A 19,518-nucleotide genomic window follows, 5' to 3' on the forward strand; every position below is an offset into this window, starting at 1 on the left:
TTCCATAAGATTGAAATACCAAATGATAAGTCAATTTACTTATAACATCAATCATCCAGATAAAAGGTCCCAGGAGGTCAATATCTACAGATTTGACCTTAGATAGTTATTATTTAGGGAATTTTCCTTGATAACATTTAAACTGGCAACATTTTTTCAACCTTTACCTTCTCTGTGGATTGGATTAGCCTTTTTCGCATAAAGCTCTTTTATCTTTGGTTATTATATTGAAATACCGCGCAGTATGGCTTCTACATCCTGATTGGATTACGATATTAAGATGAAAGGGAACTTCTTGTTTTTTTTGTTTTTTTTTGGAAATAGATTCTTTTAAGTTAATTGATTATGAAACACGGCTAAAACTCACGTGATAATATCACGTGAGTTTTAGCCGTGTTTCAGGTCGGAGTATGCCCGACTATATTTCGAACTCATACGGGGCCCTTAGTCATGAGTGTTTTACCGTTACGTTAAGTTACATTCAAGTATTTATATGTTGTTTGTTTTCATTAGCCAATTTTGTATTTAACTGCTTCATTGGTCCAATGGTTAGCCTGTGTAGATTTAGATCTTAAATTTCTAAGTTTATCTTGGATCAGGCTACTTTTTTTATTATTTACAAGTTAGCCCTTGACTACAATCTCACCGGTAAGTGATGATGCAATCTAAGATGGAAGCGGGCTAACTTGTTAGGAGGAGGATGCAAATCCACATCCCTTTCGGTTTCTATACTACATCGTACCGGAACGCTAAATCGCTTGGCGGTCTTTGCCGGTATGCTGATAAAATATAGTAATACATACTCATGTAGTACCTAGATTATATATCTGATTACATAAATGATTGGGTTACAATCTAAAAATAATGATACCAATTTTCTACATTTAGTTATTTTACCTTTGTTTCATTAAGGGTAAACAAGTTGGAGAGTTTCTGAGAAAATGACGTGTGTTATTGTTTACATACATCCTAGATACACAACTGTTTATAATTTTTCTATCTTCTAAGCATCAGTATCAGGTAAATATTTGTTTTGTTTCTAAATGGAACTCTGCGATATACAGGGTGAGCTTTTTACTAAAGCACATTTTCTTATTGATGTTTTCTTATAACTATTCTAAAATATTTTCTCTGTTAAATCCAATGTAATTTAAGGCTTAACTTCTCAAAACTGTTGTTGAGTTGACATATATTCTCAAAAACAAAAACTAACTTGTATTCAAATCACTGATGATTTATTTGCTAGAAATTTAAATAATTTAAATAATAGTAGGTTTTTTAGGAAATTACCTAATATTATTTAAATAATAGTAGGTAATTTACAATAAGTTGTTAAATTTTACAGAAATACGAGTATGTTCCTAAGTAAACTACTCATTAAATCAGCTGACCTGAATGAATGAATGAATGAATGATATTTATTCATCCTATGTTGTTCTACCTAGTATCCAGCTATACCTAATCTTTACTTGCCTTTTTCACAAACTTGGAATAGTAGATTGATATACAAGGGGCTTAAAAGACCCATTATATACGAGGTATTTTTAGGGCACGAGCCGTAAGGCGGGGGGACGCTAAATAGAAACCGAGTTTGTAATGGGTTTAGCCCCGCGTGTTACACTGTACTTTTCACTACGATTGCGCGAAAATAAAATAATTCAGTACAGTATTCAATGTTAAAATTCTTTTTGCAGTCGCAGCTCGCACAGACAAGAACGCTGTATTTAATTAAGAAAATAAATCGTAAAATAATGTAGTGTGTTTAATAAAGTGCTCACAAAATGTACTATAATGTAATGTAGATTACTCTGAATGAAAAGACTCAACCTGTATATCACCGAATATATTGGCGAGTCCCAGTTTCTCCAACATTTATCAAATCAAAGACATTCAGTTTAACCACTTAGCACTTGAGTGCTAAGAGGTTAAGTCTTTTATGATAGATCCCTGGATGATGAATACCTAAATGATTATGAATACCTAAATGATGAATACCTAACTTTGTGGATGTACTCATACGTGTTAGTTCATGCTTCATCATTGAGTTGAGTCCAAAGTCACAGGGTGCTAAATTAGAGCTGTAGGAATGTAGAGAGAGTGCTCAAGCAGAATATGACCAGAAAAAAAATTCGAGCTAATTAAGAGCGATATGCGGGTACATTATCGTGCGATGAAGTCGTTAAGTGCCTATGAGAGAATTGAGGTTTTTTTTTTGGGATATAATAATAAAGGAACGAGATAATGTACCACGCAACTATTAATAACCTCATACGGTATGTACTTGTTTAAATAATATTCATAATGAAAACCACGAAATAAGTTTAAAATCATTATTAATAACCTCGTTATTGATACAAGTTGGGAGGAGAGTAGTTAATCAAAAGTTGATGTTTTTTTTACTGTTGATTAATTAATAGTTATACAACTTAACAGCCACAATGTCCTACAAATTGCGTGGTATATTATCTCGTTCCGACGCTCAGAAATTTTTTATTGGTAACTCAGTTAGCTACCAGAATCAAGAATTTTCGTAAATAAAAACGTTAATCTTTGATTTTGATTGAAAATTAATTTGATAGTAATCAGTTGTACAAAACTCGGATCGCTGACTAGTAATTCACCGGACGAACAGTCTCACAAAGTATATTTCTAACTTAATCATTGATTAACGTTTGACAAACCGGTCCTAAGATAACTTTGTTTACCGTAGGAGTTATTTGATTTCAGAAGTCGCAAACATTTTTGTTTTACTTCAGATTACGTTAATATAGCAATTATACGAAAAAGTCAAAGGATGTTTGTTTATTACGTCGTTAATGTCGACGAATTTACTACTTTCTCATTTGCTTTATAGACATACTTACATATAAATGTACATTAATTTTCATAGCTTTTATTTTTTAACTACACAGATTAATTAATAATATACAGATGGAGCCTACGGAACACGACGGTGTCGTAGCCGCTCCAAATACGAAATTCAAAAAGTAGTACGTTTTACACGAAGCGTCGCATCAGTAATTTTCAATATTATTCAATGAAAAATGGCGTCTTATGTTATTAAATATTTTAAAAATGTTACACAAAAACTAAAGAAATAAGATGGAGTATTTTTTATTGATTATTAAATTAATTTACATAGAGTAACCAGCGTGAGTCTTAACAAGCAACGTACTGAAGTCGGTAAGCCCGTTAAAAAAAAAACAAATGTCACGCGTTTCCTTGACAACCAAACGAAAGCATATACAAACTTTTTTCATAATTTGCATTTCAAAATTTAACACTTACAACAATTACATAAATTAATATAATAATCAATAATTTACAATAAAAAATACTTCATCTTATTTCTTTACTTTTTGTAAACAGTTTTTAAAATATCTAAAAACATAAGACGTATTTTTTCTTGAATATTATTGAAAATTACTAATACAACGCTTTCGTACTGAATCGAGAATGTATTCGTTTTTGAGTTTTGTATTGGGAACGGCTACGACACCGTCGTGTTCCGTGCGCTCTATCTGCTTATTATTATTTAATCTGTGGAAGAACCCAACTTTGTTGGAATTCTTGTCATCAAAGGAGTATAAGTTATGTAGGCGAATAGAAAGTGCAGCAATACCTAAGTCTTCCATCGATGACAGAGCAGTGCAATAAGCCTAACTAAGCCGAACTAAACTTTAGATCAATGAACAGGCTTTTTATGGCTTCAAACTTATTTTCTAGAGACTTCACTGTAAAAAGTTAAGTCTTTCGTCTTTTATATTCGTTCTATTGCGATGTCAGCGGCTGTCTTTCACAGTTTTTAGGATATCAAGTTTTATGAATTTCTATAACTATTTGAACGTGGAATTCGTCTGCGTGAAATTGATTTTTTTAGATATCCAGCGGGTACCATGGATTTTCCGTATTAAGAAATAGCTTAAGCCTGTTTAATAATTATCTCCTCGAATCTTTAAAAGTATGAGGTTCTCGAAAATTGAGAACTTTTTGAAGTCGGCTAAACATACCACAGTCGGTTAAAAACTCTTTCTATTTCTAGAATAGTCATAGTATAATTATCATAATATCATAACTGTAGTATAATCATAAATTATACTATGGTTACTAGGTATTAGGCTTGAAACTATTTGTCCCTTTTGCCCTTCAAAGTTTACGCTGACTTAATTTTTATTAGAACTTACAAGTTTAATCCTTTAAGGTAAGCTCTGACGGACGAAACGCAAATTCATTTTAGTACTCGGGCAAAATCTCAAACAAAAGACCATCTTACCTAATTAAGTAAACAATCGAGAAATACCTAATAATTAAGCATTCTGTTTTAACTGAGATTATGTTGTAATTAAATTTCGTACGGAATACTTGAGGAAATGTATGGTATCTTACAACTGATTGGCGAACCGCAGAATTTGAAATTACAAGGTTATTGTTAAATTTAATTTCGTTTATTTTACGTAGACATTTTACAGGAATTTTGAAATGTTATACTTATCTATTGATAGCGAATTTACCAATAGTTACCTGATTCAGGAACTAACTAAATATGCTAATGATGTATTTTAAATATTGAACACATGAAAATACAAGTAACAGGCATAATTGTTTAACATATGATCAATACACATAGTATATGATAAAGAGGTAAAGTTTGTGGTGTGTAGGGGTAATCATTGGATCTATATTATATCAATATAGATCCAACGATTATTATTAATGGATAATTCAATTTCTATAGTGGTAAAATAGGGGTTGAAAGTATATATTGATTTCCAGACGAAGTCGTAGGCGTCCGCTAGTTTTAACATAAATTTCATATTTTCATGTAACAAACAAAAGTAAAAGGGAACTCGAAGAATTTAGATCAGTAAAATAAAGCTTTACTGAGTTAACGTTCAAATTGTTAAAATTCCGCGCCTTGCTATCAGATTTTGTGCTTTTAAATACTATTGCTACAATACTTCAATTCAATCAACCCCACTAAAGTCCAGTCGCTTAGAGATTGTGTTTCTCACAGGTGATCGAATGGGATAACATACTCAAATTACAATTGCCTCGTTTTTTGTCTCATCACTACAAATACAAACAGTTGGCATAACCTTGAAAGAGCGCAGAACAACAACCTTGTACGCCAGTTCGAAGTTACGCCCATTCGATCACGATCTGTCAGAAACGCAATCTCTGAGCGGCCGGACTTTACAGGGCCACCCTTCTTACAGGAGAGGGGTTTAGAAATTTAGACCTACCACGCTTCCCTAATGTAGGTTGGCGGGCTCAAGTCCACAAACGCTAATGCTTCAAAAAAATCGATAATTTAAAAATGTATGGGAATGACATTCACTGTCGACAGGTCACGTTACCAAGTTGTCGATCGGATTTATCATTCCCTACATTATGTTAGTTTTCGAAGCGTTAGCGTTTGTAGAAAGAGAATCGACGTGTCACATGGCTAAGACCCTAGGACTCGTAATCGTTATTCTTGTGGGTAACACATACACATTGGACTGACGAGACCATTACCACACAGGTCCCTACAATATTGGGTTTATTTAGTCATTTATACACAGGCGTTTTTATGGATTTTAATAATTAATTTACAAGGAAAGCTACATTATTAACGAGTAACAAGTAAGAGGAAAATATGAGGGTGAAACCGTAGGTTTTATATTTTAGTAGCGGACTAGTAAGTGCTAAAGATACGAGTGATGTGCTGTTACAAAAAAGCGTTTTAATTTTATAAACTTTACGCCACATTGTTGCCCAGCCGTGCTATACGCACATATTTGTTATAAGTGCCTGAGAATGAATATTCATCAGCTTGGCAAACATTTAATTAATGTTGCCAAAATATAGCATAAGCAGGTTTTACAAATGTTTTTGAATGAGAATATATTTACCATGAATTTAACAATATTCGGCAAATACGTAGGCAGCTTTGTGTTGAAAGTTTTGTTTGTGTTCTCGACTCGTCATGTCAAAACTTCTATTATGGAGGGTGCCATTGATGTGACGTGTAGACCAGGCGCTGTGAGGTATTGAGTGTGCATAATTCAAGGACTTGTTGTTGCACAAAAGTAGCACTCTATTTACAGTTTTTAACTAAGAAAAGCATGCAGATTTTTTTAACAGATTAGATATGTCATGATAAAAAATTGGATATTCGTAATAAAACCGTTACAAATTATTTGTTCAGTCCCTATACTTGACATCAAAGGAGGTAGTTGTAATAAATGAAAGACCGTCCCGTACTGAGACTGGTTTATTACTGACTAATAACAATACTAGCTGACGCCACGTGGTTTTACGAGCATGGTTCCCGTTCCCGTAGGAAAACAGGGATTATATATAGCCTATAGCCTTCCTCGATAAATGGGCTATCTAACATTGAAAGAATTTTTCAAATTGGACTAGTAGTTCTTGAGATTAGCACGTTCAATCAAAAAACTCTTCAGCTTTATATATTCTATAATATATAAAAATATAATGGACCAATAATAAATAGCAACATGCAGAATCGTAATCTGCAATATTTTCCGAATTCAAAGCTGTAAACATAATGTGGTCCTCCACTTTTGCACACTTACGTCCTCACAGGGCCTGGTCTAGTAGGAATTTTCCTATATCTATATGGATTATATGGCTTGTATGGCCTGAAGTAGTAAAACACACCTCAATTTATAAAAGTTTAAAGTTTGTCCATTGGTACAGTAATAAAAATGGTAGCCATTCATAGATTTTGGATGGATGGATAAGCTAGACGGATTTTCTTCCGATTTATTATGGTAGACGTCAACATATCCACAGCGTTCGTATCGGACGCATCAAACGGATTTTTAATTTTACGGTAGGTACATACAATCGATTTGATGTGGATCAGTGGACGCACTTGTATGACTTTTTATACGAAGAATACTAAAATCCGATTAAATTAAATAGCAAAATCATGCCAAAAGTATTTTTATCTAGATTATAAATCTTTTCTAAGGACTTGTACTGAGAAATATACAACAAAACCAAACAATAACATGTCTATGAGGGTTCAGTGTCCTTTTAAGGTCTAGAATGCTAATAAGAAAATTTATACTAATATTATAAAGCTGAAGAGTTTGTTTGTTTGTTTGGTTGAACCCGCTATTCCTACGGGAACGGGAACCACGCGAGTGAAACCGGCGTCAGCAAGTACTAAATAAACGAAATAAGATCGTATAATAAACCCGTAACTTGAGGAATGATTTCCGATTAAGCTGGATTTATACTTCGCAAGGGATAATGAGCACAAATATAATAATGTCAAAGCTTATGTCATATTAATCCCTTTTTCAGGTAACACGTATATCCCGTGTGTTAGGCCTAAAACAGACCAACGACTAAGTTAAAACCTGTTCTCAATATATTAAACTTAATTTGTTTGAAGCCTGAAGTTTGACTTTGAAATTTACAACTACAAAAATAGAAAATTCTACTTTTTAAAGAAAAACTTCAAATTGCTTTACCTGCAAATATATACTTTTACAGAGAGCCGTGATAGCCCAGTGTAAATGACCTCTGCCTCCGGTTCTGGAGGGTGTGGTGTGGCGGTCCGAGGCATGCGCTTTCAACTTTTCAGTTGTGTGCGTGTCTCAAACAGCGAAGGAAAAACATCGTGAGGAAACCTGCATACTAGGGAATTTTCTTAATTCTTTGCGTGTGTGAAGTCTGCCATATTTGGCCAGCGTGGTGGACTATTGGCTCAACTACTCTCAGTCTGAGAGGAGACTCGACCTCAGCAGTAAGCCGAATATGAATTGATAACGAATGCATTTACAGTACGAACGCGCGAATCAGATAACTTATTAAACGTTTATTGCGAGAATAGAAGAATAAAATATTTATTTTAACATGCTTATACGTAATGCTAAAACCCCACTAACCATAATATATTGCATTGAAACTATTTTTTACTATTAAAATACTCTCTAATTCTTATCGTTACTAAATATTTAAGACTATGACTAAACTAATAGTCTTAAAAGTAGAAGACTGTATAGTCGCACGTCTGTCCATGTCCTACACGTAGGTGAAAGATTTCATACGTCGGGTTATTAAAGTGGGAGTCATATTCAAATATGAGAGCCTTCCGATCCCGTGGAGCAAAATATTAAGCAATTTGCACCTTTGTGAAGACTACACCTTACTGGCTTTGCGTCTTTGATTAAAACGTGGTGTGTTACTCTTTTCGTGTCTTATTAATACATTAGAAAAACTAAATTGTCTACAAGCATCTGTCTTATAAATACATCATCATTATCAACCTATGTTTGGCTCACTGCTAAGCTCGAGTCTCCTCTCAGAGGGGCTAGGCCAATAGCCCACCTCGCTGTTCCAATGCGGATTGGCAGACTACACACGCACAGAATTAAGAAAATTATCTGATGTGCAGGTTTCCTCACGTTGTTTTCCTTCACCGATTGAAACACGTGATATTTAATTTCTAAAAATGCACACAACTGAAAAGTTGGAGGCGCATGTCCCGGACCGGATTTGAACCTACGCCATCGGGAATTGAAGGCAGGGATGACCTGGGCTATCACGTATCAATACATATAGGTACATAATATAAATACAATTGTCTAGAAGCAAGTACCTGACTGAAATTTCAATATACGAGTAATTTTGTTTTCTCAAGAGTTTAAGTATTTACACGATACCAAAACACATACAACGCGTTTTTTGTCTGTCTGTCTGTTTGTCTGTTTAACAATAAGCTTTTTAAAGCGAAAAATATATAGGTACCTCTGAGGTAAAAAACAACAATATTTTATTATTTGCCTTGATAAATCAACAAATTAATACACAATTATAAATGAAGTAAAACAAATTGCGTTCCATGTATTCACGGCCCATTACTGATAATACATGTAACATAGCATTTTCACACCTCGCGGCAAATTGTGAAAATTGTACCTAATTAACTCAGCTCAGAACTTTGTAAAGTTTTGTAACGAGTTTTGCATGTTTTTAGTATGTATACTTTATATTTGTATTTAGTATGTATACTTTACTTTATATATGTAAACTCTAAGAAGAGAAAACTTTAGACATTATAAGTAGGTATATTCACTTGCAAATGAGATTTGACTTTTTACTCTTTCATTCTTTCTTGATCATCTTGACAAAGTTATTAAACAATTAATAATTATTATGAATGTCTCTTATTTATTTACGAATACGTTCTTATACTAAATTTATTTAATTTATAGATTTTCACTATTGAACATAATTATTATGGGTCCCATTTAATTATACAGACTTAACGAATGACCTATGGGTCAAAGATGTCAGCAATCTTCTTTCTTTCAAGAGTAGTGAAATCCTCAGGTTGCAATTCAATATAGTGCCTATATTTTTCTGCTAAGTATTCACTTTGTTGCAGTCCAGGCTACCACGCCAAATATGTGTTATTGTATACCGCTCATAAGAAGACACTTTGTGCCAAAGTTAATACATATAATCCAGTTCCGATTCCAAAAAATCCACCAAGGATATAAGGCCAGTATTGATTAAGACTAGGCTTAATTATGTCCTGATCTTCCAGTTTTAATAATTCGATAGCAGACAAGTTTGAAGCCATTTTTATTTATTTATTTTATAGCTACTATGTTTGTGTGTGTTATTTTGTTTTCTCATCATATTTATTGCACTATCCCGCATTTTAAAACATTAATTCATTTATCTAGTATATAGTAATTTTTAAACTAAAAGGAGTAAAAGCATTTTAATTTTCGTACTCAAAATATTTGTAATTAAAACTGTCAAAGTTGAAGTGTCTTTAGCAGACAGGTTCGTAGGAGAATGAATATTAAAAACACCTTATAAACACCGGAAGTTGAGGCTATTTATGAAATCCGTCCGGAAATGACGAGCGTCCAAATTTAGGAGAGCTTTTAAACGAAATGCTACGATGCTACGCCGTTAGTGCTACGGCGCTACGAGCATCGTACCGGAAACTATTAGTATTGCGGGTGAATGCATTTTATTATTGAAATTTTATTATTAGGTCACGAATATGAATTCGGTTTATATCAAAAATTTTATATGATCCAATTCCAATTCGATATATTTTGAATGTGTTATATTGAGTAGTTTTATGGTTCCGTAGTTTACAAGGAATCAATAACAAAAACGACTATTCTAAGGCATTGGTGACGTCAACTGCGGAATCTTAACCATACACGTACTAGGCCGGTTTTATTTCTTAGCAGACAGTAGAGATTTTATTTTTGTTAAGTTAGCCCTTGACTACAATCTCACCTGATGGTAAGTGATGATGCAATCTAAGATGGAAGCGGGCTAATCTAAGGAGTAGGATAAAAATCCACCCCTTTCGGTTTCTACACGACATCGTACTGGAACGCTAAATCGCTTGGCGGTACGTCTTTGCCGGTAGGGTGGTAAATAGCCACGGCCGAAACCTCCCACCAGTCAGACCTGGACCAATTAAGGAAATCTCAATCAGCCCAGCCGGGGATCGAACCCAGGACCTCCGTGTTGTAAAACACACTGCGCTTACCACAGGCCGTCAAGTTTTTTGCGGTAGAGGTCGTCCGCTGTATAAGCTCTTGCCATTTTTATATCTGCTACCAAGACAGCATTGCTACGTTTTGGGCTAAAGAGCATGGTTGTCAGTGTAGTTAGAGGCAGATGAGACTTATCACCTACGCCTTAAATTGATAGACATAAGGCAGCACTTTGTAGGACATATTTCTTGCACGCCCTGCAGTATTTCACTGTTTACAGGTGATGATTCTGATAATGGCCCAATTACCATCAGATTGTTGTAACAACCCATATTAGGCCCTCTGTTAAGTACGAGTCTCCTCTCGGAATGAGAGGGGTTAGGCCTTAGTCCACCGCGCTGGCCCAACGCGGATTGGCAGACTTCACACACACATAGAATTAAGAAAATGGTAGCATGTGACATGGTCTCTTACGATTTTGTATCATGTTAATTCTTTGGAAAGAAATGAAAGATTTTTCAATAAAACTTTTCCTCATTTTCTTAACTCTGTCTGACGTTACTGGAACAAAAGTTAATCTCAAGTGGGTTTTACATCTTCCAAAAGTTTGCGACCACACAATAACTTTTTGTTATGTTAATGTTAAAAAAAACAATAATAAATGTACCATGACGAGCCAGAATGAACATAAATTCTCACTGAATTAAATAATTTTGACTATGAAATTGATCCTTCTTTTAAAATCAATTAAGACTACTTTTTATAGTTTATATTGACCAATTCTTTTAAAATCAATTAAGACTACTTTTTATAGTTTATATTGACCAATCTGATGGATAGGCAATATATTTGGCTAGACTATCACGGCTAGTGAGCCGTGAAAGCCTAGTAAATATGACCTTTACCTTCGATTCTAAGGGCGTAGGTCCAGGGCAATTTTTCAGTTACTAACCGACTTCAAAAAAAGGAGCAGGTTCTCAATTCGAATGTTATTTTAATGTTTGCAACTTGATAACTTCGTCATTTCAAGGTTTGGTACTTTTTTGTTTGAAAGAGCATACCTCCCATTTAATTTTTTAAAGATTGAGACACGTGATATTTAATTTCTTAAAATGCACATAATAAGTTGGAGGTGCATGCACCGTACCGGAATCGTATGTATTCCTTTTTTTAAATATATTTTATTGATACAAACATCCTTAAAATACCAACAAATAGAAGCGACAACGTTACCCAGATATAACTCCGAAACAGAGCATTCTGAGGTGTTAATTCCACATCTGAACGTCGACTCTACTATCTTCAACTTTTGGACTACCTACATAATGAACTCCCAAAAATAGAAGGAGGTGTTCTACTTCTATTCAATATTTATTATTATAATAGGAAGGAATTAAAATATTCCGGAAAATTAAATACAACGGAAGGGAATCTACATAACACTTCTACATGTAGCGTACATTAGCTTTAGAAATATCTTTTTCTAGCATCGCTAGAAAACTGTCACTAAAATTTATTAGACATTGAATCACTGAATATAATTATGGCATTGTAATTCAACGTCACGAACATAAAAACCACTTGCGTGCAGTACTTAATACTTATTCTTGTTTTTAGTAGTTCCTTCTTTTAAAATTAATTTAATCACTATTTTCTTATTAAAATTCATCTAAATGTGATCGGTATTTTTATGTCTTTAAATGTGTCAGATATTGTAAAGACAAGTCGCATAATACGAGTATATTGCCTAATAATATTTTTATGATATACTCATAAAATCGAACGTTTATGTAAAAAAATATTTTAAAGGTTAGATTGAATTTTTTGGGAGTTTATCACTCATGAAAAAATGTAATATAAAAAGAGGGGAATTCTTTATCTTATAGTTAAAGAATGTGTCCCTTTACGTCGGTATCTTAAATTTGTAAGTATTTAGATAAATTAAATTTCTTTTATAAAGATTATTTGAATACCTTAGTAAAATATTGACCCATGGCACCTACTAGACAAAGGTTTAGTTGAATTTGTCTTAATGGCCATAATTATCTATAATTAACTATAATATATAAAGCCAATCTTGAATAGCCCACTGCAGGGCGCAGGCCTTTTTAATTTGGAGCTAAAAACCGCCACGTCACGCTGATGCAAGTTGGCGGCCTTAAATTATGATATTTTAAGATACAAGAAGAAACTTTCTTTCGGAAACTTCACATGTATAATATTGATTTACACGATAGCTATTTATTCATGAACTACGAGTAATTTTTACGACAGAATTAGTAAGTAAGTACTATGTCAGAAAAAAAGAGATTTTGTTTAAGTGTTAATTATAAAGCATTATGCAAGCGAAAATGTTGAAAGTTATTAGATTAATTATTCAAATAGGTACTTGTAATATCTAAAATGTTTCTTTTTTCGGTTCCAAAAAGTGAAATGAATTATGTTTTTAATAAATGTTTATGATTATAAATTTAATCCCTAATAATTTTTCTCGAAACCTGAAATTTGTGTACGTATAAAACACGTACGTACGGAAAATATTTTAATTGGTTAATTATGGGCTTATTGAATAGTTTTCACATTTAGATTTAAAAAAGTTCGAATACACGTACAAATAGATTACGCATAATTATTAAAATTAAAAAAAACCGTTTTAAACTTATAATTACATCAACAGAATTTTTAAAAATAAATTAAGTTAATTTTTTTAATAACTATCTAAAAAACGGTGTTCGATTTTCAAAATGACGTAGTACAAAAGTTCGACTTACGTGCTACAGGCACGACGTTTCACTGTGGCATACGATCGTAGCGCGCGCGCGTCAGTGACTGCGTGCGAATACGTTTGCGCCGCGCTTATATAGCCCGCCCCGTAGGAGGAGTTGCTCACTTGTTGACTGCAAGCAACCCCATACCTAAGATAATTAATGAAAACCTCTTGCAAAGTTGGAAAAACGGTGGGGTCACACCTACGTGATTTAAAGAGCACGATACCAGAGCCGTGATAGTCAAGTGGATATGAGCTCTATCTCTGATTCCGAAGGATGTGGGTTCGAATCCGGTCCGGGGCATTCATGCAAATTTTCAGTTGTGTACATTAAAAAAAATATCACGCGTCTCAAACGGTAAAGGATAAACATTCTCCTGCATACCAGAGAATTTTCTTAATTCTCTGCGTGTGTAAAGACTGCTAATTCGCATTGGGCCAGCGTGGTGGACTATTGGCCTAGCACCTCTCATTCTGAGAGAACACTCGAGCTCAGCAGTGAGTCAAATATGCGTTGATAATGATGATGATAATTTAACTATCATATTTATTTATTGCCTCGTCGTTAGGATATGTGGCTTTGGAGGTTCTGGATCATGCTTCAAAATACCTTACTGCTAAGACATTTTCAGTATTTCAGCCTGAAGTTGGGATGTTGATAATGTTACACTCCCGGAGAGTACGTTAAGCCATTAGTCACTATCATTAATGACATTTAACCAACCCGATTTGTAGAAGCGTGGTGGAGTTAAGCTCCATATCCTCTTTCCTTTTTTTATTTTCTACAAGTAAGCGCTTGACTACAATTTCACCTGATAGTAAGTGATGATGCTATCTAAGAAGCGGGCTAACTTTTTAGGAGTAGGATAAAATCCACGCTAAAATACACGACATCGTATCGGAATGCTATATCGTTTGGCAGTGCGTCTTCGCCGGTAGGGTGGTAACTATCCACGGCCAAAGCCTCCCATCAGCCAGACCTGGACCAATTAAGAAAACCTCAATCGGCCCAGCCGGGTATCGAACCCAGGACCTCCGTCTTGTAAATTCACCGCGCATACCACTGCGCCACGGAGGCCGTCAAGAAAAAAGAAAAAAGCTTGCGAGCAAGATCCTTATATTTTGATACGTTTTCCTTTGCAGCTTGCACTAGATTTTTCGAGTTATTATCAGTAATATCTGATATTGAATGTTAATAAGTCAAACATTATATCAAAGAGTAGCCAATGCCCCGCGGTTTCACACGCGCGACATAATACGATGTCTCATATTTTGTCGAGGAACTTATAAAAAAACTCTTCATATTTGGGCGGTCGAGGATTTTTTTTAATGTAGGAGGAAATCCTCAGGGATGAAATCCAGGCAGCATGGACGATGTTCGACTCCACCGATGTACGGCGCCCTACGGACTAAAACCTCCTACATTCACCGACCTTCCTTCCCGGTACCTATCCTATCCTTCGGAATCGGAGGCAGAGGTCATATCCACTGGGCTATCAGTCTATCACTGTGTTGTGTTATAGAATATTCTAAACTATTTTTATTTTTTTTTATTAGTGAGACGGGTGAAACCGCAGTGCAAATCTAGTTATAAATATATTTACCTTGTTCAAAGCACTCAGTAATCGTTTTTTTTTATAATTTTGTCTTTTTAATAATATTCAGACCTCTAGCACAATAACAAATAACAATGTCTACCTTTGTATGGAATAAATTGAATAACTTTCAGGTAAATACAAATTTTTCTTGTGAGCTACGTATCAACTTTTTCATCTTAGACATTTAATCAAAAACAATAATGAAAATGCCAAGAAAATGAAAGGCAAGACGTAATCCTGACCCTGTACCAGTAAAGTTCAAATAAATATAGTTTGTTTTTAACGCAAAAGTAAACGTAATACGCAACGTAAATAATTCCATTAACCAGTACGTCATTATCAACCTATATTCGGCTCACTGCTGAGCTAAACCCTCTCAGAATGAGAGGGTTAGGCCAATAGTCCACCACGCTGGCCCAATGCGGATTGGCAGACTTTACACACGCAGAGAATTAAGAAAATTATCTGGTAAGTTTCCTTCACGATGTTTTATCAACACTGTTTGAGACATGTGATATTTAATTTCTTAAAATGCACATGAAATGCACATGAAAAGTTGGAGATGCATGCCCCGGACCGGATTCGAAACCACACCAGAATCGGAATCGGAGGCAGAGTTCATTCATAGACTATCATTAATAGTCTAATAATAAAACGAACCACTACGAAGCCTCCAGATATTGGGCGTACGCTAGTCTACACTAATATTATAAAGCTGAAGAGTTTGTTTGTTTGCTTGAACTCGCTAATCTCAGGAACTACTGGTCCCATTTGAAAAATTCTTTCAGTGTTAGATAGTCCATTTATCGAGGAAGGCTATAGGCTATATATTATCTCCGTATTCTTGCGGGAACAGGAACCACGCGGGTGAAACCATGTGGCATCAGCTGGTTAAAAAAGAATCAACCCTTTCATAAAAAATCACCATATGGCTAACCATTGAACTAACAAGGTATTAATTATGAGTGGGATATTAACGATGGTCCTAAATTTCAAAATACGTCATGCATTTCATAGAATACACGTGGAACCATTAAATTAATCAATTAGCAACACAAGTAGGCAATATATAGTACATTATCAAACACCATAAATTAGGATAACATTAATAATTTACGAGATCGCGCCTAAATTAATTTAGTCTATCCATTTATAGTATTATAAAACCGTCACAACGTCGATGACTACCTCGTTGATTGTTGCTTTGTAACAGAAAAAGTCCCGGGTTCCCGCAACGAATTTACCGATCATATGATCATCATCACTATATCAGCCGATGGACGTCCACTGCCGGACATAGGCATTTTGCGAATCTCTGCGACTCTCTTGATGTTGTCAGTCCACCTAATGGGGGGTCGCTAACTATGGGCCTCATAAGAAGGCCAGTCATACAGCGGGCGATGGAACGAGCTATGCTCGATATATACCTGCGTTATCGAATCAGAAATGAGGAGATCCGTAGAAGAACCAAAAGTCAACAGCATAGCTAATATCGCTAAGCTGAAGTAGCAATGGACGGGGCACTTAGTTTGAAGAGCCGATGGACGTTGGGGTCTCAAGGTGGTAGAATGGCGACCCCGCACTAGAAAACGCAGTGTTGGTCGAACCCCCACCATATGGTTATAGGATAATGTAATTATACTTCGCTGTTTCGCCATTTTAGAGTACATAGTAGTCCGTCTAATGCGGGCTACAGATCTTCAGTTTTAACTGCGCAAATTTAACTGGACAGTCGAACTGTTCAATTGAATCGTCCAGTCGTGTGTAGGCACAACTGAACTGACAATTTAATCGAAATATAATTATATAAAACTAAAAAGTTAGTTCATTTGTCCCATATTTTCAAATTTATTCCGTAGCCGAACAAACTATTCAATGCACCATAATAGCCCATTAACTACCTATCCAAGTATCCCAGTAGCACAGTAGTACTGCCCACGCAGCGAATAACCCACGCGGGTGTTGCTATTCTCAGAGCACTTTCGCCGTCAACGTTGACGCAGCGATGACATGTAAGATGTGATACTTGTATTGTGAAACAGAGAAGAACACAATAGATTTGTACTATAAAAGGTTCTTATTCACGTGGGTTCCTGCAAATATGTCTTATCGTTAATTTGTGGGCTTATAGGACGGCTATTATTAGATTTTATCACATTAATATTATAAAGACGAAAGTTTGTGTGTAAGTGTGTATGTTTGTTCCGCCTTTACACTGCGACTACTGAAGCGATTTGGCTGAAATTTGGAATGGAAATAGATTTTACTCCTGATTAACACATAGGCTACTTTTCATCTCGGAAAAATCCGTGGTTCCCGCGGGGTTTGTAAAAAAATTAATACCACGCGAACGAAGTCGCAGGCGACTGCTAGTCTTCTTATACAATCGTCATCAACCCATATTCGGCTCACTGCTGAGCTCGAGTCTCCTCTCAGAATGAGAGGGGTTAGGCCAATAGTCCACCACGCTGGCCCAATGCGGATTGGCAGACTTCACACACGCAGAGAATTAAGATAATTCTCTGGTATGCAGGTTTCCTCACGATGTTTTCCTTCACCGATTGAGACACGTGATATTTAATTTCTTAAAATGCACACAACTGAAAAGTTGGAGGTGCATGCCCCGGACCGGATTCGAACCCACACCCTCCGGAATCGGAGGCAGAGGTCATATCCACTGGGCTATCACGGCTCTCTTATACAATACAAGCGGTTAAAAACTCTGTTTGTCGAAAAATCACATTAGAAATTGTAAAACTATCATACGTAGGTTCAAAGTAAGGACGGAACAAATGATCATACAACCTCATACCGAATAAATCTTATGCGCTCCGCAGTTGGGTAAAAAGGAAAGCTATTGATGGTGTAGTATCAACCATAAATGTTGTTTCCACTTTGTTTTACACTAACTCCATGGGGTGTAACATGCCATTGGTGATATAAGCATCGCGTGAGACTTGCACAACTTTATAGAACTCAGTTTTATGGTGGTTTTTATGTTTTAAAAGGTGTTATCAAAGTGTTAAGGTATTAGAATTTATTACTAAAGAGCCGTAATAGCCCAGTGGATATGACCTTTGCCTCCGATTCCGGAGGGTGTGGGTTGGAATCCGGTCCGGCACATTCACCTCCAACTTTTTAGTTGTATGCATTTTAAGAAATTAAATATCGTCGTCACGTGTCTCAAACGCCAAAAAAAAATGACGAAAAGTATCGTGAGGAAACCTGCACACCAGAGAATTTTCTCAATTCTCTGCGTGTGTAAAGTCTGCCAATCCGCATTGGCCAGCGTATTGGCCTAACTCCTCTCATTCTGAGAGGAGACTCGAGCTCAACGGAGAGCCGAATATGGATTATTAATGATGATGATGATTGTGATGGTGAAGGTATTAGCGGACGAACAACAACGTCCTCACTGGTGCAGTTGGTAGCGTTTCGGCTCTCAACAGAGGTCCAAGGTTGGAATCCCAGCTCGGGTCAGTTTGGGATTTTATAATTTCTAGACTGGTTCAGTATTAAAAAAAGTCTGGTCTAGTGGAGACTAGTTACTATCCTACCAGGGAAAACGTACCACCGTGCGATTTATTTGTCGTCAGAACTCAGATCGTGTGCAAAATTTCATCCTAATCGAAGACCGGGAAGTGAGTCAAATTGAGATTCCAAGACTTTCTTACATAATAATATAATAAGTTAATTTATTAACCGTGTTAAAAATCGATGCTTTTAACACAAGCGTTACAAATAGCCATTGAAACTATTTTTGAAATGATTCGCACCAACATAGCACACACTTGAAAAACGTTGAAAATAGAACTGTTGAACAAGCAATAACACAAGTTATAGGTGCACGTAATTTTAAAAGTTACCAAGTTCATAAAACGAGTTACCGCTGGAATCCAATAAAACAATAAATTGTACCATCGGTGCTGGAAAGTTACGTTTCCACGAATTGAAACGATACGAAAACGTTCCTTTGTACGTGTGGCTACGCAGGGTTCTCGCACACTAGGTCACGACCATGATTAGTCGTCAGCTGTGGTCGCTAATGCTACTGTTTGGCTGCGACCAGATTTACGGTCGTGAAGCGGCCAATTATCGAACAGTTATTACAGTTAAGTACGTTTGAAAATGCAAATGAACCCAGGAAGCTGAATTTTATTGTCAGTCTAGTTTTGCTATGTGCATTTTCTGCTTTAACTTAAAAAAAGGGTTGAATTAATTTTGTTTACAATAATTAGGTTCCGCGTTGAGATTAGAAAATTTTGACGTACTTCTTTTTGCTTTTTGTACGCTCTACAATAGTTAGGGTCCTTTAAATTTTCACCTATTATATTATTATATATTTTTGAAATATCTATTGAAAATATGTTCATATTATTCTGCCCGCGCAATACTGGCTGACCGTGCTGCATTTGCCATCACAGAAGTTAATATGGTTAATCATAACAATAATACATTTTTAAGTTTAGGTAACATTATCGTACAATGTTGTTTACTAATTGAAAAGTTACTTATAGTATTGATGAGAGAATAATTTTAACCTTAATGTTTGTTTCAGTTAAACTGCTGGCCTAAATAAATAAACATAAAATCAATTGACAAACTATCATTTACATACTGTGTGATACACCATAAGCACCGGATGACATTTTTACATATA

At 35.4% G+C, this 19,518-nt stretch overlaps 1 protein-coding gene across 1 annotated transcript in view; it reads right to left on the minus strand.

Moving 5' to 3' along the window:
• Positions 1-13,336, minus strand: part of LOC112049098 (helicostatins) — a 54,560-nt gene extending 41,224 nt beyond the window's left edge. The window contains exon 1 of the mRNA XM_052888605.1: positions 13,265-13,336. The gene's annotated coding sequence lies outside the window, so the exon portion shown is untranslated. The remainder of the gene's footprint in view (positions 1-13,264) is intronic.
• Between the last annotated feature and the right edge of the window lie 6,182 nt (positions 13,337-19,518).

This window comes from Bicyclus anynana, chromosome 23 (genome assembly GCF_947172395.1).
Source record: "Bicyclus anynana chromosome 23, ilBicAnyn1.1, whole genome shotgun sequence".
Lineage (NCBI taxonomy): Eukaryota > Metazoa > Arthropoda > Insecta > Lepidoptera > Nymphalidae > Bicyclus > Bicyclus anynana.